Source organism: Camelus ferus, chromosome 20, assembly GCF_009834535.1.
Source record: "Camelus ferus isolate YT-003-E chromosome 20, BCGSAC_Cfer_1.0, whole genome shotgun sequence".
NCBI classification, from domain to species: domain Eukaryota; kingdom Metazoa; phylum Chordata; class Mammalia; order Artiodactyla; family Camelidae; genus Camelus; species Camelus ferus.
In genome coordinates, this window is record NC_045715.1 from 9113152 (window position 1) to 9138982 (window position 25831).

General features: G+C 47.4%; 1 protein-coding gene and 1 long non-coding RNA gene across 2 annotated transcripts in view; one reads left to right on the forward strand and one right to left on the reverse strand.

Moving 5' to 3' along the window:
- Positions 1 to 25831, reverse strand: part of GFOD1 (glucose-fructose oxidoreductase domain containing 1) — a 91539-nt gene that overhangs the window by 14729 nt on the left and 50979 nt on the right. The window lies entirely within an intron of this gene.
- On the forward strand, positions 125 to 25334 carry LOC116658204. Its single transcript, XR_004313426.1, has 3 exons — positions 125 to 248; positions 13313 to 13317; positions 25321 to 25334. It is a non-coding gene; the product is annotated as an uncharacterized LOC116658204 (long non-coding RNA).

Consider the following 25831-nt stretch of genomic DNA (forward strand, 5'->3'; position numbering starts at 1 on the left):
CAACTCGGCCACCAGAGTCACCTAAAGGAGACCTAGCTACTTAAAAGAAAACGTAGGTGACTGGGTTGGGGAGGATGACCGGGTAGCTCCATTCCCTACCTTCCCTCCTAAGCGTGGGGCTCAGAACGGTGATCAGGATGGCTGCAGAGAAATAAAGAAACCTGTACTTCCTCTTCCTAATTGAAGTGGGAATTCTCGTCACACATCTAAAAGGGTGGGAGACTTGTGCTAGCTCCCAAAGCCCCCGCGTGGCCCCAGACAAAACCTCCAGTCCCTGGTGGTCACTGCAAGTTTACACTCTCCAGAGAAACACGATCTTCACTCTATGTGTGCGTGAAAGACAAAAGACTTTAAACTAGGCAACTCCTCAAAAAAAAAAAGTAGGAAACCCCACTCAAGAGGGGTTATGCTTTAGTGAAGGGATCACAGGTATATTGACCCAGCAAATGTTTTTGTAAAAAAATCAGTATATTTCCCACAGTCTAAGCTTTTGGCCTCTTTTTTTTTTTTTATGGAAAGATCCAGAAACATTGGGTTTCTTCCCCCAGAGCCTCCTGCACGACAACAATCAGTTGGAACTGAACGGTGGCCTCTGTAGTTGGGTGGTGTGGGCACCTCCTGTAGGTGCCCCCCAACCCCCACAGCCCCTAAATCCTTCTCATGCTGGGAATCCCTCTGACTTCCTCTTTGGTCAACAGCCAGAGAGACCTCTGTGTCTTTAAAGGGCTCCTGTGATTAGATTAGGCCCACCCCACCCACACTGACCCTTCTTTGGCTGTATAACCAATCAAAGGAGTGACAGCAGGGGCAAAGGCCATCTTAAAATTACTCCAGCCCAGCTCCCTCATTTGCCTGTGAGCTCCTGAAAGCCCCGCCCAGAGGAAGATTTGAGTATTTTCCCAAGCAAAGTGCCTCAGACGTCCATCGACATTCCTTTAAAACCCCGCTTTGCTTCTATGTTCTTGTGGTAGTTTTTACTCCATCAAAGACTCAGCAAGGTACTCCAGGCTTTTTAAAACTTATTATAAATCTCCCCGTTACCACGGAGATTGTGTCCCCAATTCAGGGCTCCCTGTAGGCAGTGGTAATAGGAACAGAGCCGGGAAGGTGGCAGACTCCATCTTGGGAGTGAGCAGGAGGAAGGGAAGAGGAGCTGAAACTGCTGTGAATCTGCCAGGTGCCCGGGCTTCCCATCCCCTCAGCTGAGCATCACACTAGCATCGTTATCCCCTTTTGTCCAGAAAAGGGAGCGGAGGCTGGGAGTGACCACAATCACCCACAGTCACAGACACATGGCAGGGCCCACTACGAATTCAGTTCTGAGATCCCAAAGCTTGACATTTTCCATTTTCCGTCCAGGGAATTGCTCTAGCGGGAGGGTGGAAGCAGAATTAAATCACCAGGCCTCAGAGGACCAGGCGGGTTAATAAAAGAAGCCCAAAGCCTTTGGGCCCCACAGGAGCCCAGCACAGAGTTGAGAAGTGATGCTGGAGGGCAGAGGCTGGATACTGCTTGGAGGGGGATGAGCCGGAAGTCAGGATGGGCTGGAGGCTCGACGTGGGAGAACCACAGTGACTGCTGTCCTTGAAAGGTAGATGTCCTTGCTCCTGTAGATGTCCTCTGTCCTTGTGGCCAGAGCAACCAAAAGAATATTATCAGGAAGGAGAGTGACTGGGGAAATGGGCCGCTGTGGTGACTGGTTCCCACAGACGAATAAGGAAGCCCTGCAAGGGCCCCAGGCGCCTGCCGTCCTGGCAGAAGGAATTGAGCGGCAGTGGGCTCGCCGCAGACTTCAGCTCCAAGAAGCAGTGTGGCAGCAGCAAAATCACAGCGGGGCCACACCACCACCTGCCTTGAGGCCCAGGAACGCAGGTCCCTGGAGGGATAAATACCTCGGGGTGGCCAGAGACCTGCCTGGGGAAAGGAAAGTAGCACCACGCTCCAGGCTTCCTCACCAAGAAACTACGGATCTCGCCCTTCAGCCAGAAGCTGGGGGAACAAACCAGCTGTGAGACCATCTTCAATTAAAAGGTGCAGTGTTTCTGGGGATGATCAGAGAACAGTAACCAAGCCCTCCCACGGCTGGGGGCAAACTGGAGCCAGGGCTGTGGATAATCATTAACAAACCACTTCCCAGAGCACTTCCACCTACATCAGCTACACATTTTAGACCACGGATGAGGTGTGGCGAGTGGTGGGAAGGTGGTGACGACTAGAAACAGAGAAGTCCCCGACAACTAGGTGTCTGTGTGTGTTTGGGGCAGGGTGGTGGAGACTTGTAACGTTCGGGGCTGCCCGGCACCTGCACCCCTTGTTCCTCGTGGGAAGCTCCCTGTTGTGTGAGTACTGGTGGGAAGTACAGCTTCTTCTCACTACGGAAGCCAAGCCGGGGGTCACTTTCCCAGCAGCCTTTGCAGCAAAGGCATGGACACATCTGGGTTTGGCAACCAAGGATACCGCCTGGGCCTGACACAAGGAAGGAGAAAGGTGGCGAGTCCAGGCTGGCAGTGGGGGCAGCAACATCAGTTTTCAAGGGCTTCAGTGGCAGTGATGCCAATGACAGCACCTGTGGTTCAGGGCCAGTATCATCACAAGCATTGGGGTCTGTCCACATTGGGTGGGTTCCTCCGTGTGATCTGGACTGATTCCAGCTGCCAAGCCTTTCTTTGTTCCTCCTGTTTTCCAACCCCGCTCCCCACCACCTCCCCAACAGAAATGTTGGGGATGAATTAATGTCTTTTCAAATTTTTCCATTCTACTAAAATCAGTCAGGTAATTTCTGTTGTGGGCAGTTAAAATGCTTCTCGAGAACAATGGGTTTATGAGCTCTCTGGACTCTTTTCTGAAAAGATTGATTTGGGCACAGAAGAACCACTGAGGGCCTATAAATAAAGCAGCCCGAGACCCTGGAGGGACTTACTGGAAAGGGAAGTGGAATGGGGGTCGGGGGAAGTGGGCTCAAGTTCTGATTCTGGCACTTGGAGTTGTGTGACCTAAGCCATCTTACATCGAGAAAGCTCAATTCCCTTATTATAAAACTGGGATAACGAGACCTTCTTCAAAAGGCTGCTTTGAGGACAAAATGACACGTAGGTACCGTCCGACCCATGAAAGGTGTCTGCTCATGAATGTCTGCTGAAGTCAACAACGCTTCCAAATAAAAACTGCTCATGTCAGCTCTGAGAGCTACAAGAATTCAGAAGAGGTCAGGGCCAGGGAGGTAAGTACACCACAGTCCGGCAGTGGGTAAGGTACCAAGACTTGAAATTAAAATGGGTTCTAAGTCTGGCTTTGCCACAGATGCAATGTGCAAAAACCATCTGTGAAATGGGGCTGATATCTGGCCCTGCCAGCTTTATCAGACTGCTGAGAATATGAAATGAATAGTATAAAGGAAAGTCCGCTGGAAGGAATAAGCCTATTGCAAGAATGAAGTTCCTGCTGAGATTCAGTAGCAAAAAAAATCCCTTGAAAAAAACAAACTGATGGCGGCGCGCTCTGCCCAGAATCCCTGGGCTGGATCCTAGATGCTCTTGTGAAAACAAAATGCAGAGCCTACAGGCATCAATTGGGGTGCCAATTCACTTGACACCAAACACACCCCTGGCAAGGACTTCCGTGGGCATTACTAGTTGTACGGGGTGGCGCAGGGAGGCGAGGTCGTGCAACCATAAAGGCGAACGCAGCGTGATATGTTTAGCTGAGCACCTTATCAGCGGCCCCTGGTGAATAACTGAAGCGCAGCTAGTGGTCCAGGCTGTAGATCGGGACCTCTTTCCTGAGAATCACCCCTACCCTTGGTTGCAGCTGATATCTGGACAGATCTATGCTACTGTCATCACTAGAATAAGGGTCTTGTCCACAGAGCCCAGAATCACAGAAATGGGCAAGACCAGGGAGGGTCAGGGTGGCGGGGAGTTTACAAAGCCCCTAATTGAATGCAGAGATCCCTGGAACAGCCCAGAAGCCAGCCACGGGCCAAGGCTTCCCTCCTCCAGTCTTTTCTCTTAAAGGGACAGTGTTCAGTTTTCCATCTCTGGACCGGATGACAATCCCTGGTGCTGAGCTGATGAAGGTTTCAGCAAGTCCAGCCAACCGAGGAGAGGCTAAAAGGTCCAGGCTTTGGGGCTTTCTTGTTATTTGAGGTTTTGTTGATTTTTTAAAATTTTGTTTTGGCAACAATTTGCAAACAATGCAGACTTTTTTTTAAATTCAACTATTATCGGTTTACAATATCGTGTTAATTTCTGGTGTACAGCATAGTGATTCAGTTTTTATATACATTTATATATATATACCTTTTCTTATTCTTTTTCATTATAGGCTATTACCAGTGCACACTTTTTCTTTCTTTCTTTTTTTAATGGAGGTACTAGGGATTGAACCCAGGCCCTCATGCATGCTAAGCATGCACTCTACCACTGAGCTATATCCACCCCCCAACTCCCATTGCAGACATTTTTTAAAGGCAAAAACCTAGAAACTAGGCACACCGGGGTATGTGTTTGCCCCTGCAACGCTCACTGAAAGCCTGAAAAGCTAGAGAGCTTGTGGGCTGCCTGGCGGTGTCAGGTGGAAGCAGCCCCTTCACGGATGAGGAAATGGGCGGAATCAAGTCTTAATACTTTCTCTTCCACATAGTATAATTCAAGGCCCTGGAGGAGGCCGGGATACAGGCACACAGGTAATAAAGGCTTGTAAGGCTCCCTATACATCCTGAGGATGCTCCTGCATGGAAGGGGAAGGGGGTCTGACTCCCAGGAGAGGGTTCTGCATGGGCACAGCGCTGGAACAAGTCTGGCCTGGGGCTCCGGAACATCCGGCCACTCATCAGATTGGCACAGGACCATGGGGAGAGGTCCCAATGTCTTAGACACAGCAGATGCCCTAAAGGTGTGTCAGAAACAGACGGAGAACCAGGAAGAGATCAGGCTTGGTTCACTCTGTTCCACGGTGAGTAGGGGTGTGTCGGTAAGGCCCTCTGAGAGCAGAGAGATGTGGCTTGTCACCTTCCCGCCTCCACGACTCACTCATCCTCCTCTCATTTACACTCCGTTCTGAGAAAAACTTGTGATGCTCAATCACACTGAAGTCTAAATGCCCACCCCAGGAGTAGAATTACAGGAGGAACTAGCACAGACTGATTAAAGGCCTTACTAGGTACCAAGCACCTGGCAAAAGGCCGTTCACGCCTCATATCCTCCCAATACCCTGAGGAGACACTGTCATCCCCAACTCACAGGCCGTGAAGCCAAACCTGCAAGAGTGAAGATCCAAATTCACAGCCTTGTAAGTGGTAGAGCTGGGATTCACACCCACATATCCTGGTTCCCTCTGCGTATCTGTGGCTCATCTTGAAAAGTCTGTTGCAATTCGACAGGCGGTAAAACATGACTGCAAAGGAAGCCAGTTGTAATCATAGATTTTCATGAAATTATTCATTCAACCCACAAACACTTATTAACAGCTTCCTGGGGAAGCAATGGGAGGGGGTACCCGGGCTCCACCTGGTCCTTGTATTTTCCACTACTAGTTTCTGTGCTTTAGAACCACAGTTCCCAACCTGAATGTCTTGGGACCCAAGGCATCTAGGGGTCCCACAGCGAACTCGCAGGGGCACTGCAGTGTATTTTAAATTTTTGAGGAAAACAGTGATATTCAACATCTATTGGATGCTTCAGGACCTGCTAACTCAAAAAAGTTCACAGTTTCAATATTGGATTGCACTGCCTTCCTTTCAATAATATCCCATCTCTATGACGCTTGGTTTTTGGCAGTTGCTGTGATGAAACTAACCAAACACAAGTACCAGGCAAAATTCAAGGTAGGACAGGAAGTGAGGGTGACTGTGTTCTTTCTGATTCCATGGTTTGAGAAAGGTGCCCCACAGGCACACATATCTCAGTATAACTCATTCTGATTATTTAAGAATGAAATACTAGATAAAAAAATAAATTTCTTCTGTATAGTACAGGGAACTAACTATATTCAATATCTTTTAATAACCTTGAATGAAAGAGAATATAAAAATGAATATATGTATATATATGCATGACTGGGACATTATGCTGTACACCAGAAATTGACACACTGTAACTGACTGTACTTCAATTATTTTTAAAAAGAATGAAATATATAAATATCTTTATTCTTTCAATTCATGTGTTATTTTTTCAAGCATCTGCTATGTTGTTAGGACAAATAATATCTAGATCTTATTATCTGGACTGACAAAATGGAATTGCTAGTTCTTTCTTTTGGCCTAGGAGCACCATGAAAAACTACTGGGACACTAAGGGCACTGTGAATGGAGAATGGATGGGAACCTTTGTTCTAGAACATTCTGTGTACACTCTCCCCTCACCCATAATTTGAAGTTCTTTAAAGGCAGGAGCCATCTTTTACTGGTTACTACTTTGGTTTCCTATCACAACAGTCCTTGGCCTTTTTAGTACTTGTTCACAGTTTCCAATAAAAGACTGAATCTAGCCTTGGCAAGCCCTTAAAGATCCACAGAAGTCCAGTGAAGTGTGAGTGATACAGGGGCTCCTGACTCTCCAGCCCACAGGTCCCACCAGCTAGGGGGCAGAGACGTGTATGGGACCTTCTTGATCCTAGAGAATAAATGCAATTTTCTGAGCTGATACAAATAAATGTAATCAACTGTCTCTTAAGGGTTTTAAACACACATGAAGCTCTAAACTTTAGGTAGAGATCATTTTAAACTTCTTAGATTCTGTTTTATTTGAGTTGAATCTATTATCATGTCATTGATCGAGATCATTCTTTCCAGTGTCAAAAGGCAGACCCTACACCTCCAGGAAGAAGAGGCCCTTGGCAGAGAGGGAAGGGTCAGAGGTGGTCGGCAGCAGCAGAGTTCAAGTTCCAGCCCCTGGGTATCTCCCAGCTGGAACTCTCCAGCAGGAGTTGCAGGCCTGCTTGGGTATCTGCTGACTGGGAGAGTGAGGATAACCTGGTTGCTTAGCAACAGCTGCAGCCCGCTTCACTGAGAGGGTAGTGGGGTGAGGGGAGAGCAGAGGAGGTATGTGTTCACGGTGAGGCTGAAGTTCTAATCTTGGGCATGTGCCAGTCTTCTATGTGGGTATCTCAAGACAGGACCAGCAGGAGAGGATCCACAAGACACCTGCTCCCACAGGGCTCTGGTCCTAATCAACTGGAGATGAGATTAACAAGCTGAAAATGCCACTGGAGTCCATGCACCTGTCTTTAGAGCTGGCAAGTGATGATGGTGGGAACCTTCTGTAGACTGCAACAAGGAAGGGTTGCTGCCCCACTTGGGTCTGGGGACAGGAAGACAGGGATGTGGGGTCCAGAGAGGACTCTTATGGTGCATTTCTGCTGCGCTGGGAAAGGCATTGTGGAATCTTTTTTTTTTTTTCTTTCCGTGCATTAAGATTAAGCAGTCATCAAGGGTTTGATGAGTAGAACCGGCCAAATTGTCCTATTAGCTCATTGAATAACTGAGCGCAGGTCGATTTCTCTTGGAGGAAGGTGGGTGGGAGAAGAGAGATAAGTATTAAAAGCAGAAGGGGTGAGGGTCAGGTAAAGCACAGCACCTAAAACACAGCCACTCACCCGCGTCCAGGGCTTAAAGCCTCCAGAATGTACTCTGTGAAAGGCACAGCACTCACAGGGCAGGACGATAATAAATAACAAAATACACCAATAAGTAATAATGTGTAAGAGTAAAGTCACTGTGCCCTCCTCAGGCATGTCTGCTCCACAGAAAGGGGACTTGATCTCTGCAGCTCAAGTCTCCTTTAAATTTTTCACACCCTATTCCCATCAGACATGTTTATGACTCTTCACCTTTATCTTATCAGTAACCTCAGGACAGTGAGTTTGGACAATGACCCTTATTTTCTCAAATAACAGCTTTGTATTTACAGTTCTCTGTTCTCCTTTTATTCCCAGACCCTAAAGGGTCTTCACACTGATGTCCCAGGGGCCTCCTGTTAACCCAAAACCCCCTTTAAAAAATTGTTTTTTGGTTTTTGGGAAGGGACATAATTAGATTTATTATTTATTTATTTATTTAAAAAAATTTTTTTAATGGAGGGAAGATTGAACCCAAGACCCCATGTATACTAAGCATGCGCTCTACCACTGAGCTATGCCCTCCCTCCCAAATCCTCGTTTTTAAACCCAGGCAAACAAACTTGCCCTGCGTTTACACTGGACACATGCCCAGTGAATCGGCAATTCTAGAACCACTGACTGGAAAGCTGATTCATAGCAGTGCCTCCAACCTGACTGCAGAGGAACCTCATCCTCCGCGGGAGACACCTGCTGTCCCCTGCCACCTGGAGTCAGCAGAAGTACCGTTCACCTGGCAGAACTCGCCATCGCCTGCTCCCCAACCAGTGCATCAGCCCCACAAAGCTCTCCTCGACAAACGCCCTCCTCCAGCTGCTCTGCCCGATGGCTTTAACAGGCGCGTCCCCTCCGCACAGCACACATCTCACTGTTAGAGGTTGAGCCATCAGTACCCCTGGGCGTGAGGCTGGCAGCAGGGGCTCGAGACTTTCTGTGCCCCCTGCACCCAGGCCGCAGTCCCAAGTATACCAACCACTGTGCATTTTCTCATCTGTGAAGGGAGGGGACGGGGCTAAAACAGAACTTTCGAGGAATGAGCGTCCCGGGGTGTCGCTGCTGCGCATGCGCAAGAAGAGGGTTCTAACGTCAGGAATCTTGGGAAGTGCTTGTTAAAAATGGGAAAAAAGTGTCAATTCTTGGTTCCAGCCCCATTTCCTAGCCTAGATCTCATTCCTCACAGTCCAATCACCACCCTCACCTCCTATGCTCCTGTGTGTTTTGATGGGGTTTTTTGTTTGTTGTTTGTTTGAGGGGCATAAATTAGGTTTATTTAATTCTTCTTATTTTTTAATGGAGGTACTGGGGATTGATTCCAGGACCCTGTGAATGCTAATAAGCACACGCTCTACCACTGAGCTATACTCTCCCCTGCCCCTCATTTTGATGGTTTTTAAAGCAATGTTAAGTACCCTGTTACAGAGGCACACACACAATAAATTGAAGTTTCAACTACCCTCTCCCATCAAGAAAGTTTCCCTGATGTACTACTATTTCGAGCCATTAACATTTATGTGAATCTGCAAGGAATCAGAGAACAATCCCCAAATGATCCGGCCTTTCCCTTTTCTAGTAAAGCATGCTGGAGAGAAGATGGACAGCTGGTGCTGAGCCTAGATGTTCTATAGGACGCCTCCAAGTGTACCACCCATGGTTTACATTCTTCACTAGGTGCCTTGCTAAGTAAGCCACTCATATGCATTTATTTGGGGGGCGTCGGAATAGAGAGAAGACGAGGGGCCAGAGGGGATCTGATGCTAAGCCAGGGCTACCCATGGTGCCACAGCTGGCCTCCCACGTGGCCTCAAGGGAGGGGAGCGCTTTAGCTCTTAGAAGGTACAGTTCAGGGAAGGCGAAGATGTGAACGCATTAGAACAGGCTGGGTAGCACATGCTTCCCACCCACCAATGCACACCCGCCTTGAAGTTGAATGAGTAGAAAGAGGTTTGGTAAACTTCAGAAAAAATCTTAGCAACTGGACATGGAAACAGCTCTCTGCACAATTCACACAGGGGCGCTTTTACCAACCGCTGATATGCAATCAATTTTCTAAAGGTCCAAACTGTATCAGAACAGTGTCTTTAAAAAAATGTCTGACATCCTGTGGGGAGGGTAATAGCTCAGTGGTAGAGTGCATGCTTACCACGCACAAGGTCCTGGGTTCAATCCCCAGTACTTCCATTAAGAAAAGTGTCTAACGTGCCTTTGCAATCTATTTTACTATTAGTCTTTTCCAAACATAGATGTACAAGTGTGCGGGTGTGCGCACACACACGCCTCCTGTTTAGAAACTTAATCTTTGCCATTGCCCATCCTAAGGCATTTGAGACTTGGCCTTGGCCACGGTTTACCTCTCCAAAGGGATTCTCTATTTCCCCCAGCTTGGTCCTCAAGTTCAAACAGGTTCAGCCTCGCCGTACACTTTCTCCTCCTCATACCTTTACTCCCTTCCTCCCTAGTCCCCTTTGTGCCAAGACCCCTCCACAGTCCAACTTAAGTCCCATCTCCTCTGAGACATCTTTCTTGAGGACCCCAACCCTCAAGTAGCTCTCCTTCTCTAATACCTGCTGCCTGCCTGTTATAACTTTCTGAGCCTTTATAACATAACATCTGGAATTTTTAGCCATATTTTCAGTGTTATAGTAAAGCTGCCAACCATCTGCGAATTCTGTAACTGTGAGCAAGGTCCCCCAAACCTTCTAGGCTTCAGTTTATATTAAACCGAGATAACAGGAGTATCTGATTCAAAAGGTTGTTATGAGGATTAAATGAGATAATGCATGCAAGTTACTTAGCACAATGTCTGGCACAGTGAGGGCTTCGTAAGTGCCTTTATTAACCAGCTAGTGAAACTCTTCGGAACAATAAGGAACCACGTCTGTTTCTTAGTGTCTTCCAATGGTCTAGCTTGAGTTTCTGTGCCACTTGAGTTCTAAAATATTTTTAAAAATTGATTCAAAATAACTTTTTTTGGGGGGGGGGACATCATTCCTTATTCAATTAATTTGGACTCTACAAAATAGTACATTATTTCCCTTGGCCAGTTTCTCAAAGGAATAATTTATAGGTATTTTGCTAGCTAGCTAGCTAATAAATACGTAACCTGTTTTTCAGAGATTTACTTTAGTTGTCATGAAACATGATCTTTTTCATGGTTTATGTAAATTTCATGCTTCACATACAAATGAGCAGGCTCTTCACACATGATACAGAAAGTTACACAAAAAGGGCAGGATGCCTGGTATATTACCAAGTGTATACAAAGCAAAGGATAAATGTGTATTTGCTTGTATTTATGTAAAATCTCTGTGGAAGGGAACACTGATAACCAGTAACACTGGGCAGGAGAGTGAGTGAGAGAGCAGGAAACGGGAGGGCGGCTCTTCAGTGCATCTGCTTTTGTGCTCTTTGAACGTTGAACCAAGTGAGTGCACAACACACTATAAAATGAACAGATAAAATTACAACTTTTATTTGAAAAGGAAAAAAACAACCCCTACAATGTCCTTTGGATGGAGGCGGGGGCCCAAGCTTCCGGAGGGAGGGTCAGGACGGATTAACCAAGGAATGGGCACATCCAGGAGCGGGCCAGCCACCGCCCTGGGCATGGCCCTCTTCCAAGATGCACTGGGTGTGTGATAACAAGCCTATAAATCACTCGCTAAAGCTCATACATCACGGCCTGGCCTCTGATAGGGGAATCTTGTTTTTCCTTTCCTGTAATACAAGAGATTCATGCCTTATCCAGAAATTCAGATACAGTGGTGTCACGGGCTGGTCGGCGTAGAGCTGGCCAGATGCCAGGCTGCCCTGTAGTAGCTGTGCAAACGCAGATAAGAGCGTTCGCCTCTTGGGGTTTTAGCTTCCTCACCAGCAACATGCAGGCAGTCATATCCCAAGGAGCAAATAAAGATAACTTATGTAAACCAGCACTCACTCAGAAATGAGCGATAAAGGGCCAGAAACCATCGCCGGGGGAGCCTTCCTAAAAGAAGAAAGCCTTCTTTTCTGGTCTTTGCTCCCCCAGAAAAGAAACTTCCCTGGCATAGCTAACTAGCCAGCATGACTCCCACCCGAGGGCAGCCCCAGCCACGAGCAGGGGAAGCTGGGGCCCCTCCCTGGGGAGGGCTCGCTCTGGTTTGTGTAATCCCTGGTCTGGGGGCTGGGACAAGTCCAGGCCCAGCTCGGTGTTCATTCATTCCAGAAAGGTCTGATCCTGGGACTAAAACTGCCAGCCACTGAGCCTGGGGTGAGTAAGGGCAGGCAGAGGGGAATGCAGGAAGGCCATCCTAGGCTGTCACCGTCACCATCACCATCAACTGCCCTTCCCAGACTTGCAGCCGTGGAATTAGAATCTGGGAACCCCGGGAACAGCATTCATACGTTCAGTATGTTTTTCACAACCACAGATGCACCTAGGAAGCCACTCGACATGCAAACTAACCTCAGGGACAGTATCAGTCCCACTTCTAGGCAGTTCACTAGAAATTCTCCAAATAATTATAGGCATCATTTATTGAGCACCTATCGTTTGCCAGCCATAGTGCTAGATGCTCTATCTTCGCTCTTTCCTGTAAAGTTAGATGCAAACTGCCTCTGTTTTATGGATGAGGAAACGGAGACTCAGAGATGATCTATTTCACCTGCCAGAGGTCACAGAGCTACCAACTGGGTCAGAATTGGAACTTGGGTCTAAGCGCCTCCCCAGACTTTCAGATGCGCCTCTCAAAGTGAGTACCATGCGAGTGTCTGCGAGCTGTACTAGCATCTCAGTTACCTACAGGACAGGCAGCCTTTCCCAGGAGTTGGTGCCAAAGATTCTGTGCTGTGATCCCCTGGAAGGCCTACACCTTCAGAGCACAGAGAGGCCTGGGGGAGAAAAGTGCTCAGGGAAGGACAAGGGCACCAACCGTCACTGAGTAAGCTCGCAGCAGTGGCTGGGGACCGTGGGCCCTGCAGAAGCCGGTGTCAGGCCCTCCTCCTCTCCATCAGAGAGAGGCCAGCCGGCCAGCCTGTGGTGAGGAATTCACCTGCACCGTCACAACATGGCTTTCACTTCCTCTGTCTCCAGGCCCTCCATCATCTCTGGGGCAGCCCCGGCTATACCCTGAAGGGTGGGAGGCAGGGACTCGTCATAAAACCCAGAGGTGGACCGTGGGAGAAACCAAGTGCCCCGATGCCACCTGGCAGGGCAAACCTTTGCCTCTGTCTGCCACGTCAGAAGCCAACGCAAAACAGGAGAGCAGGTGGGAAGGAGGACGTATATTTAGCCAAACAGCAGCTCAACCTCAGCGTCACGAGAAGACGGCGGTGTCCCAAGTGTGTGTGTCAGGACACACTGGCCGCCATGTATCTCCCTGCCATGTCCTTGATGTGACCATTTGGGGGGGGGGGTGTGAGCATTTTTATAGTAACTGTATCTTCTAGTAAAATTAACACAGACACATGTGGAACCACATACAAATTCTGCATTAATTTTTAGAAGGAGAAATTTCCAACTCTAGGCCACGTCCCCAGCTATTCCCTGGGTCCCCTTAAGTATGCATTCCCTTTTCTCTCTTTTTAACAAATATTTCAGAAAAGGTCTGAGAAATCAGGTTTAGGGAAAAGTGCCAACAGGGGGTCTCTCACAGCTGTGCTTGACCCCTGGCACAGCCAGCAACCAGCTGTATCAGGTTACTGTACTGTTATCAATTAGGAGATGTAACAGGTATTATGTATAGAATACACAGTGCATATAACATATATATGACATGCTATATGGTGTATATTATATGATGTTATGTATGTGTACATAAAATGTTGGCCCTCCTGAGCTTCTATGAAACTATGAGAATACTGATTTTTGCTTTTAAAAGGAGAGACCTCTGGTCTTCTGATATATTGGAAAGAGAACAGACTTGACGGGAGGTGGAGGCTCTGGAAAGGACAGAGTACAAGCTATTAGATGGAAATGTACAGAATATCTAGGTGGTATTCAGCCAGTACACGATCAGTTCGAGGCAAAAAAAAAAAAATTAAAACATGTACTTATCAGTTGGTAAATAGCCTCTGCCCTGAGACTTCTGAGTATCTCCCCATAAGCCAGGAACCCTCCCCGCCTCCCTACGGTCCAGTAACTTGAAGGGTGGCAGCTACAGAGCCAAGACCCTACTCCAGCTCCAAGGTGGCTTCTGTGCCAATGCGCTGGTGCCCAACCATACCGGATGGGGAAATAGTTTTAGTGCCTCCCCTGAAAGAACAACTGAAGTTAGGAGTAAGCCACAAGCATACAGTGATTTTAAAAGAGCACACATTTTGTCAGGATGGAGGGCCGCCAATGGAAAAACCACAGAAGTGGAATTTTTTAAGGCACATGCCATGTAAAAACTCTTAAGGGATTTTTCCGTTTGTAAGCCCTGCTTTGACTCTAATTGCAGACTTGTGTCTTGCTTCCAGGTCAACATTTTAAATGAGGGGAAGAGGGAGGAATCTTGGAAGGACAGAGAGAAAACTGTATCTGGTGACTGGAGGCCAGGGAGAAGAAATGGGAGCAAAGGAGTGAGGGAGAAACTCTTCCGGGCGGGCCGGGGCATCTGGCTCACACTATTAAATAAAGTGAGAATGAGGAGAGCCTTCTTCATCACTCCTGAGAACAATCAGTCATTGTTATTCAAGTGTGGGGGTGGGGATAAGAAACAATGGTGATCTGTCCAGCATCTTCAGCAGGGAGTATTTTCTCCGCAACAGGTGCTTGGAGGGCCAGCAACAGCATCACACATTTGCGTAGACCAACGGCCCCACCCCTGCAGGAAAAATTCTGTTTCAAATTTCCTCATCTGAAACGAAGCAGGAGGGCTCTGACTCTGTCTAATGAGGATTATCTAGCTGTAGGTGTTAGCTTTGTATAAGGTCAGAGACTTGCTGTGCCTGAATTACACAAATTTAAATCCTCCAGGCACAAAAAAGAGAAAAGAGGAGCCATTAGAAAGGGAAGGAGATTTGAAAGATACCATTGCCAGGTTTAAGGCAAGGGCGTGTTTGGATCCTGATTTGAGAGGTCCAACCCTGAGAAGACATTCTAGAGACAATCAAAGAAATGTGAATCTGGACTGTGTGGTGAATGAGAGCAGGGACTTGTTAATTATTGTAGGTCCAATAGCGGCATGGTGGCTAATTGGAAGGAAGGAAGGAAAAAGAAGGGAGGGAGGGAACAAACAGATGTTAACTTAGGTATTCACAGGTGGAATGTAATGTAAGTATTTTGGGTGGTGTGACACTATTTAAAATTATGCAGGAAAATGAGCAATCTGAAAATTAAATTAGGAAAACACATTTATAACAGCATCAAAAGGATAAAATACTTAGAAATACATTTAAGAAATGCAAAACTTGTACTCTGAACACTAAAAAAAAATGCTGAAAGAAATTAGGGAAGACTTAACATAATAGGAGAGACATCTGTGTTCATGGGTCAGACATCTAACACTGTTAAGATGCAATACTAAACCAGAAATAGATTTTGATTTATGGACACAGAAAACAAACTACTGGTTACCAAAGGGGAAAGGCAGGGAAGGATAACTTAGGAGTTTGGGACTAACAGATACACACTTTTGTATACAAAATAGATAAACAACAAGGACCTACTGTATAACACAGGGAACTATATTCAATTTCTTGTAATAAGCTATAATGGAAAAGAATCTGAAAATATGTGTGTATATATATATGTATATGTATAACTGAATTCCTTTGCTATACACCTGAAACTAACATTGTAAATCAACTTATACTTCAATATAAAATTAAATTAAAATAAACAATGCAACACTACTCAAATTGATCTACAGTTTCAATGCAATTTCCATCAAAATTCCAGCTGCCTTTTTTTTCAAATTGATAAACTGATCCTAAAATTCATATGGAAATGCACCCAGAATAGCACAAACAATCTTGAAACCACAAAACTAGAAGACTTACACTTCATGATTTCAAACTTACTACAAAGCTATAGTAATCAAGATGATGCGATACTGGCATGTGGAGAAACAAACAGATCAATAAGATAGAACTGAGAATTTAGAAATAAACCCTCACACTTACAGCTAATTGACTTTCAACAATGGTGTGAAGACCATTCAATGGGGAAAGAACAGTCTTTTCAACAAATGATGTTAGGACAACCGGATCTCCATATGCAAAGAAATGAAGCTGGACCTCAACTTGATGCCATATGCAAAAATTAACCCCAAACCAATCAAAGCCCTAAAGGTAAGAGCTAAAACTATAAAACTTTTAGAAGAAAACACAAGAGGAAACTGTGAGAACTTGTGTTTGTAAATTAAAACCATGGCATCCCAACTACATGGGATAGAACCTCAGCCATGCCACTTTCTTGCTATGGCTAAGTGGGTGGCTTAATTTTGCTGAGCTTCAGAGAAAATGAAGATACAACCAGCCTCATGGGGTTGTTACAAGAACTATAAAGAGGCAACACTGTCCTGGCATCTCCCAGAATATGAACTCAGTCCATGTGAGTTACCTGTTAGCCATGTCCTTAGTGAAAGAATATGTAAGCTCCAGAGTGAAGCCTCTCTGGGGACTTGGGTGCAACATTAAAATGCCATTTCAAGATTTAAAAAAGAAACTCCAAGTTACAAAACTCAGTTTGAATTCTCTACAATGCATAATTTTCATACAATCTGTAGTGTACAATAGTTTGTTTTAAAGGTCCCAAGATAGCAGGCTGGAGTCCTCTGGACCCAAAGTCCACCTGAAGACATTGCTTATGGAGTAAAAAGCATTTTAAAATTTTTAATTTGGATGCCTTTATACAGGGTCCCTCATCCCATTGAACCACAAGCCCCACCATTCCGTACTGATAACCTCAGGCAGACCTCACTTGTTTACATCACTGTCTGGTCCCTGAAGGTGATTAAGTTTCTATGCTCTATCTCAAATGCTGTGAAATCTCTTTGTTAGCTATTCAACTTTATTCTTACAAATGTTTGGAGAGCCTCTTTTTTTTTTTTTTTTTAAGACTTTTCAAGTTTTGGAAGGTTTTAATATTCATTTAAATGTTCGCAATAGCTTTAAAAATACAGCTGTAAAATATTTTAAAACACAGACCAGCGCTATCCTAATGGAAGTGTAATACAAGCTACAAATGCAAACTGCTTGCATAATTTTAAATTTTCTAATAGTCACATGAAAAAAGTAAAAAGAAATATATTTTCTATTCTTATTTCAAAGTAAGTCTTTGGGATCTGGTGTGTGTTTTACACTTGCAGCACATCTCAACTTGGAATGGCTGCATTTTGAGTGCTGAAGAGCCACCTGTGGCCAGTGGCTCGCAAACTGCAGAGTGCAGATACAGAAAACCAATGACAAACCATGCAATACAAGACCTTAAAGGAAGAGGTGGGGTTACACAGGAAAAGAACATCTACACTGGAAATTATTTAAGTGGCAGATTCTGGAGCTTTGATAATCATGGTGGTGACAATGGTCATGATGAAGTTTTGAGGTCACATGATTCCATTGCTGGGAGGAGGGTAGGGAGGGAGTAGGAGAGAGGACATCATTCAGGGCTTCCTTTTCTGCTGTGGTTTCTACTTCCGTCCTCCCTACCCCATGCATATTGGAAGTGGGAAAGGACAGGGTTGAAAACAGAGCAAAGAAGAACAGAAGGTGGGGTTGAGAGCTCACCACTCCTGACATTTACCTCTGCTTCAAGCTACGGCCCCAACTCACCAGTGACCTGAAGGTCCTGGGGCAAGGATTCTTCCTGCTACTCCCGACCTCCCCTCCCCGACTTCTGAGGCAGCCTTCTCTATCCCCAAAGAACAGGCCTTCTGGCTCTGCTATTCGAGGAATATTATGTTCTCCCAAGTGTGATATTTTGGGACTTTCTGGCAGGAGGTGGGATGGGCAGGGGTGGAAATAACTCACGAATGTTCTCTGAACAAGGAACCATAAAGCACAGACATCTGGCCCCAGGATCTTGCTGGCTCCAGGGACGTCACTGTAAACCCACTAACACTAATTGCTTTCACGTCTGCTGCCATTTCTAGTGGAAATAAAATGCCTCCCTGGCTAATGGAAGACAAAACGCCCGCTTGCTGTTTGTTTGCCACATTACGTAAGCGCTCTCTGTCCCACCACTCCTCCCGCAGCCCCACCCTGAAGCCCTTTAAAGGGCATCTTGTGCAAAGCCTGCAAGAGCCCCACATGCACAGGGTAACAAGGTTCAGAAAGGATGCCTCCTTAATCCCAGACTAAACGGGGGAGGCAGAAAGAAGGCAAAAGGGGAGCTAGAAAAGGGAAGGAATCCTACTCGTTTTTAATTCATACTTTCAGGAATATCATGGATCTCCTGACTTGACATGAAGTACAAAGACCTGAACCTCAACTTCTGAGTTCAGTTTGACTGCCATAGAAGGGAAAGTACAAGTTCAGGTGAAGCTGAGGTTTAAGAAAAAGGACTCTCAACCCATGGGGCCAAATTCAGTTGCCCTTTAAAATGATTTACAGCAGCTCACTAGGAAGCCTTCCTTAACAGCCCTGTTCCAGCTTGGCTGCCTGTGTTCACCCCCATGTTAGGACTTACTTCACAACGTAGTAACAAGTGCCTTGTCCATCTCCCCACTGACGGCCAGCAGGACTGCATCTTACACACCACTCTATCTCCAGCGCCTTGCCTGGGTCTTGGCAAAGCACGGGCTATCCTTCCTCTCCCCACGACGGTTCTAATAACAGAACCAAGTTTTAGTTGGACCCATGGTTGCCAAGAATAAGAACTACATTTCCCAGCCTCCCTTGCAGTTAAGTGTGGCCATGGGACTAAGTTCTAGCCAATAGGATCTGAGTAGAAGTGATGTACAAACTTCTCACGGTGCAATTCTCCATCTCTCCCTTCTTGTGTGAGTACTGACAGGGGTGAGGCCATCACGGGCCATGCAGGCAAGGACAACACCCTAGGGATGGTGGCACAACAAGACAGAGGATCCTGGATCCTAGACAATGTGGAGCTGCCAGACGGCTTTCAGAGAGGCTGCCATGTGAGAACAAAACTATTATTTTGGGACTGGGTTATAGTAGCTGAAATTATATGCTTAGGATTTATTTGTTGATGAAAACAGACAAGGACACCTCTAAAACAGTGAACCCCACTGTGATGGTTATTTTATGTGTCAACTGGACAGGGCCACAGGGTGCCCCACACAGTAGGTCAAACATTATTCTGCGGGTATCTGGAAGGTGGTTCTTGATGTGACTAGCATCTGAACTGGTAAGACTGGGTAAAGCGGTTTTCCTCCCTCAGTTGGGTGGGTCCCGTCCAATTAACTGAAGACCTCAGCCTGAAGGCTGAGTAAAAGGGAACGTCTCCTGCCTGACTGTCTGAGTGGAGAGATAAGTCTTTTCCTGCCTTTGGACTAAAACTGAAACATCAGCTCTTCTCGAGTCTCAAGCCTGCTGGCTTTCGGACTAGAGCTTACAGCACTGGCTCCCCTGGGGTTCCGGAGTACCGACCACAGCTGTGGGGCTCCTCAGCCTCCGTAACTGTGCTGCCCAACTCCTCGCACTGAATCTCTTCTTTTATTCTTGGCAACCAGCATGAAGTTAATGGTTCTGTTACTGGAGAAGAAGGTGAGAGCTGATTAGAGGAACGGCCAGGGGTCTGTGCTATGCCTATAATTTGCCGAGACCCTGCCAGGTGCTGGAGATAGGGTGTTGTGTAAGATGCCGTCCTGTCAACAGGGAGATAGACAAGGCATTGTCTAATTACACCATACTATCAGATAGATAGATAGATAGATAGATAGATAGATAGATAGATAGATAGATAGATAGATAGTTTTCATCTCTAAGTGGATGGATGGATGGATGGATAGATAGACAGACAGACAGTTTCCATCTCTAACTAGATGGATGGATGGATGGATGGATGGATGGAAGGATAGATGGATAGATAGATATGGCTATAGATATAGATACGCTTCCAATTGATTCTGTTTCTCCAGAGCATCCTGACTAATACACCCACTATTTGGCTCTCATTCTGAAGAGCCAGCCTCTGGTTCTTCCTGCCTCTGTTACTGATGAACAATCTTACATCCCTACCGAGATTAGATGCTCTTGGGCTGCAGAGACGCACCTTTCTCATCACCTTCTTTTGCCTCCACCTCCCTCTATATGCTACTTACTCCAGGCTGGACCCAGAACAGCACTCCTAGATCCTGGAACAAAGGATCATGTTAAAAACAAAGCCCTTTGTCACATCTCTTTGGAGTGCCTCTGAAACACCCTGTTACAAAAGCTGAGAAAATTGTCCAAGATGGCCAAGTTCAAAGGGCTTATCTTAGAATCAAAACCTTCTTCAAAGCAGAGACTGAGTTTTTGTATAAACACCTTCTGCCTAGCCATGAGGTTCTACATAGCAAAATGAAAGCGGACAGTTTGGGGGAAATTAATTTGGGGGGAAATCGAGGTCAAACGGGGGTCAGAGGATAAACTTTTGCAACAGGATTTAGTCAGATGGCTTTTCCTGAGTCACTGAATTTCATCAGGAGAGAACTGCAAACACGAACCCTCTGTTTAACGAAGATGGTGATGAAATAAATCGGGTGACTCCCACTCAGCAACCTCCCTCCTCACACTCACCCAACCGACTCTCCAAGATTGCTCAACCAAAGAGCAGAAATTCACAGGATCTTTCCTCTTGGGTCAGCTCCCACAGGATGGGAGCACTTGGCTGTGCTCCCAGAAGAACCGTGATCCAGCGAAGGTATGTGAGAAATGGGCCCTAACCACCGAACACAGCAGAAGGAGACAGTGGCCAAGAGTCTGACCCCGAAGCTTTTGTCCTCCAAGTGGAGAATGTTTAAGAACTGACACGTTCTCTCACCAGCTCCGGAAATAGCTGCCTGGTCAGAACACAATTGAACCTGACCTTGGACCCCAGCTGTGGCAGGCAGAGGTTAATTTCCTTTCCTCCCAAGGCAGGTCCCAGTGCCAACTGTCTTATTAATCGTGCCTAATTAAATTTTCTGCACAATATAGCAAGCATCTTATCTTGGGCAGTGGGGCCAAGGCATCCCCTGGTTCTTTCCTATGGTTTGAATCAGAAGTTTGATAAGGGGCAGATTTTGCTTAAAAAAAAACAGTGATGATGGTGAGGAGAAAGGATTTTTTTTCTTTTTTTACTGGTGGCAGCTCCCCCAGGAATAATTTCTATTTGCCTGTGAGAACCTCCCCTTGTGACCTGGCAGGGAGAAAAGATAAGACAGCCATGTAAAGGAGCTCAAGTGAACACCTTCGGACCCAAAGGAAAGTAGGCCAGTGGGTTGAAATAAAATCCACTCAAAAGCAAACAAAAGGTTTGATAAACAGAAGACAACTTGATGCCGGCACAGACCTCGGGCCCTCTGCCTACATCGTGTTCCTGGCCCACGGCACTCTGTGTCCACCTGGTCAACACAGCTCTGCTAAGGGACTAGTTGGGCTAATACAGCTGTTCACTTATATATTCATTTATTTCAGAATGACTTCATTGCCTTTTGGAGAAATGACACATACTCCTTTTTTTTTTTTTTTTAACTTAAGCAACTTAGAAAAATCTGAAGAAAATGAAACTCTAAACCCCACCACCCATTAAGTTAGGTGACCATGATCCAGTGACATCTTTATGGCCACAGAGGGCTAGGAAGACGGGTGGACTTCTAGATAGCAATAATGTCACAGGGAGTTTACCACACACCACCTCTGAGAAAGAGGATTCCATTAGTTGAACTCGACAGGTTAAGAAAGAAACTGAGATGAAACGGAATCTGCCACATTTCTGAAAAGACACAGATTGTGATCCTGGTGGATGGGATTCTGAAGGCAGAGTGAACGTCCCAGGCCAGCTGAGGGAGAGGATATCAGAGGTGCAGGTAACGCAGGGAAACAAAACCCCAGCCCCTAAGAGATTTAAAATGCTTTCCTTGGCACTCTGGAGAGATGCCTTAGTTGACATACGGTAGCCTCCTCTGGACTCAGCGTTCTGGAAGCCCGGGCCCTGGCTCTAGCAGAACAGCTGGCTCAGCCTGTGTTTGCGTAGATTACCCGACCTCTGAAGAAGGGAGCATCTCCTCGGTGCTGGAGAAATTCTGGCAAGAACGAGGAGGACGGAGAGGACGGTGCTGGTCACCTAGCAGGCTGGCGAGAGAAAGCGGGGAAGACTTTGAAAGCTCAGAGTGTGTGTCAGGAGACTCCCAGATAGACTGATGGAGGTCTGAGCAGTTTGGATGAAAGAAGAAAAAGGGAAGAGAAAGACTGAAGGAGGAGGAGGGTAGGAGAAAAAGACACGTCTGGCAATCTTGATACCGAGAACCAAAACCTCAGCTCCCCCCAAAGCCCACCCCTCGCCCTCTGCCCGGGCCTCTGAGGGGACATTGTTATTCACACAGCAAAGCAGTTTAACCTCGAAAGACAATGAGAAATGCTTTCAAAGTAACCAAGGCCTCATACCTGATTGTATAGTAAAGCCTCAGGATCTCACCCGGGCCTACAAACAGCCAAGCCCGCGCAGTCCTCCAGCCTCGCCGGGAAGGAGGAGGAGCAAGAGGGAAGGTTCCAGGCAAAGCGACACCTCGGATCAGAGAAGCCTGCTGTGAAAAGAGCAGCTCCAGACTCTGCCAGAAGCAAACCTCCGGCTGTGGGCCTGCCTCCTCCACTCCGGAGCAAGGACCCACAAAGACATCAGCTGTCCAGTCTCAGCAGCGGGGTGACGTGCGGCCTGTTCTCCTCAGATGCAGGCACAGAGTGTCACCTGGGGGACCTCTGCCCACGCGGAAGGGTCGGCGGTTGGCCGCACCGACGAAGGCCTGTCCTACTGGCCTGCGACGGGCGCCAGGCCCGAGGGCAAAAGAGCACCTCGGTATTGTCTTCTGTCGCCGAACTGAGGCCACACCTCTCCCCACCCGCTCACCGACACAGGCTCCCACAGGAGACCCGCGCTGAGCCTTTGCTTCCGAGGCTGCAGGGAGAAGCTCAGTGCAGGGGCTCTGGAAGCAGAACCCCGAGTTCAGGCCCAGCTGCTTCCTCAGGTCCCTTGTGCCTCAGTTTCCTCATCTGTGAACTGAGGGGGTACTCGTAGCTACCTTAGCGCTATTGCAGGGACAGGAGGAGCTGGTCCACTCAAAGTCTGAGCACAGCTCCAGGACACAGTAAGGGCCACCAGGACCCTCTACCACTGAGTCTGAATGCCAGGTGCTTGGGGCTAAGCTGTGTCCCTGGAAATTCCCAGTTTGAAGTCCTGACCCCTAGTCCCTCAGAATGGAACCGTTCTTGGAGACAGGGTCTGTCAAGAGGTAATTAAGGTGAAAGAAGTCAGGAGGGTGGGCCCTGTCCTTCAGTCAGGCTAAGCAGCATTAAACCACCTCTAAGCACCCACTAATATTCCAGGTGCTCCGGGGAAACGGGAGGAAAAACAAAACCTGGGCCCTGATCATTAGCATCTTACAATCTGGATGGAGAGAAAAGATGTACGTATTTGGCAATGACTGGAGGTGGCAGTGCGATCACACCGGATGGAGCGCCAGATCGTGGGATGCAGGCACCTGTGCTTAAGCATCCGGAGAGCACCAGAGTCAGCCAGCCCTGCTGTGCACCCACCAACGAAACCAAACCAGCCAGCGAAGACTGGAGGGGGCAAGGGGCTAAGCTGCCCATCTGAAATCAGGCAGGCGGTGCACTGGGAGACTCAGGGTCATCACGGCTATCTCCAGCCAGACACGCTGCCCGGCACAGAGCTGGAGAGAGTCTGAGAGCAACTGCTGGCACTGCCATGTGCTATGTGTGTGACCCCAGGCCCCTCACGTGATCTCTCTGGGCCTCCACAGCTGTAACATGCAGACCGGTCAGCGGCACTCACATCACTGGGCTGTTGCAGAAAGGACTTCAGCACAGTGCCTGGGCCACAGGAAGGGCTGACAAGCGTCAGTCATATTACCACGGGCCTGGACTTCTGATGGGGCTCCCATGGTTAACAGCAGGAATCGGGACATTCAGTAAGTCGAAAGACAGACTAGGTGAATGGAAAGTAACTTTAAACAAGACGAGGGAGGGAGATTACTTACAGAATGGAAACAGACTCACAGACAGAAAACAAATTTACAGTTACCAACGGGGGAAACACAGGAGGGATAAATTAAGAGTGTGGGATTAATAGATACTCACTACCATATATAAGCAGATAAACAACAAGCATTTACTGTACAGCACAGAAAATTATATTCAGTTTCTCGTAATAACCTATAGTGGAAAAGAATCAGAAAAAAAATCTATACTAAAAATATATATAAAACATAAAATACATATACGTATATAAATGAATCACTTTGCTATGCGTCTGAAACTAACATAATATTGTAAATCAACTATACTTCAATTTAAAAAAAAGAGAGAGAGAAGGGAAAGAGAGGCCCAAGAGTCCCATGAATATGGTGTTAGTCACAAGAGGCTGTAACTCAGAGTGAAGGCCATCGTCACCCCAGCCCACGTGGGTAGGGACAGGGGCAGCCTGCTGCTCTTGCGAGTGACCAGGGGCCGTGGGAACTGAAGGGAGCGCTGAAGGGAAAGGGCATCAGTGATGATGTCCCAGGACACCTAGCGGCAGCGAAGGAGCCCCACTGGGCTGCACGGATATGTTCAGTTCACTCCCCAGCCCTGCCGCCCTTTTTGGTGAGAACCCTCAGAATAGAGGCTAGACTCAAACACCCTCCTCTTCTCATGTCCTCTTAAAGTCAGTCCCCTCCCGGCTCCCACCCTTTCCAGCACTGAACATGCGCTTCTCCTCATGAGACTGTCCTAGAACACGTCCGATTACAGGGGAAACAGGATCCTTCCTGGCCGGCCAGCACGCCCTGCCCTTCACCCACAGGGACCCTTCAGCACTGATGTCCCCTCCGAGGGACGGCACTCTCTCCCCTGAAATGAACGCAGTGTGGCTGAGTCACCCCACCTCCTCTACCCTCCTTGTCTCGGCCACTCAAGCCCAGAACAGAAAACAGAGCTCTTCGACTGTGGATGCTACCAGGAGTGGTCCAGCCCCGAGGGCAGCTGCAGATCTGGGATGCCTTCCCACCCTCATCCTTCCTCAAGGGGAGGCATCTGTCCGCATCCCGGACCTGAGGGGGATTTGGTTTCACCTCCACAGGGCATCAAGCAACAGAGCAGAACCTGTGTGGGTTTGGCTTCGATACCTGGGCAAGCTGACTTCTTTGATGGTTCACTTCCTTGGCAGGTGAAGTTCTGTTTTGGACTGTGGAAAGGGCTCAGTGAGGTGCATGAACACAGAGCACACAGGTGCGAGTCTGGCACACAGTGGCCGTTTGCCCGCCAGATCATTAGCATCGTTATCTGTTTATGATGATGGTTAGTGTTCAGTTTTCTATTCATTCATTCAACAAACGTGGACCATGTTTTCCCAGCATCAACCATGTGCCGGGCGCGGGGTCCCAGCCCTCCCGGAATTTACAATCTAGTTGGGAAGACAGCCAACAAACAGGGAAACAGAGAGAAACATCATTTCAGGTGTGGAATGAAGGCTCTGAGGGACTCAAGCGTAGTTTGTGAGACAGGATAACAAAAGGGACCAGGGACGGCCTCCGTGAAGGGACACTGCAGCTAAAACCGAAAGGACGAGAAAAAGCTAGAGGAGGGACAGGGCGCTCTGAGCAGCAGGAAGAGCACACAGGTGGGCCCTGGGGTGGGTAGAAACTTGACGGGTCCAAAGAAGGACAGCAAGTCAGCGTGGCTGGCAGGCCATCCCAGAGGGCAAGTGTCCCTGGGTGAGGCAGGAGAGCCGGGGCCTGAGCTGTAGGCCTTCCTATTAAGAAGTTTGATTTTCATCCTAAGGGTGATGGGGAGTCTCTGGAAGGCTCTCACCTGGAAATGGTACCTCATATAGATGCATCACACTTTCTTCAATTATTCATAACAAACATTTATATCAGTCCATTACTGAGCACTCCCTCTGAGCCAGGCTGCGATACGAATTTTACCTGCATCATCTAGGCAGACACTAGGGTGATGGCGATGGGGACAGACAGGTGGCCAGAAGTGAGACATATGTAAGAGCTAAGAGGGTGGGCTTTGCTGACAGAATGAATGGGGCCCAGGGAAGAAACCAGCTCAGCCATGGCCACCAGCTTCTCCAACTATCTCATCATCATCATCATCATCATCATCT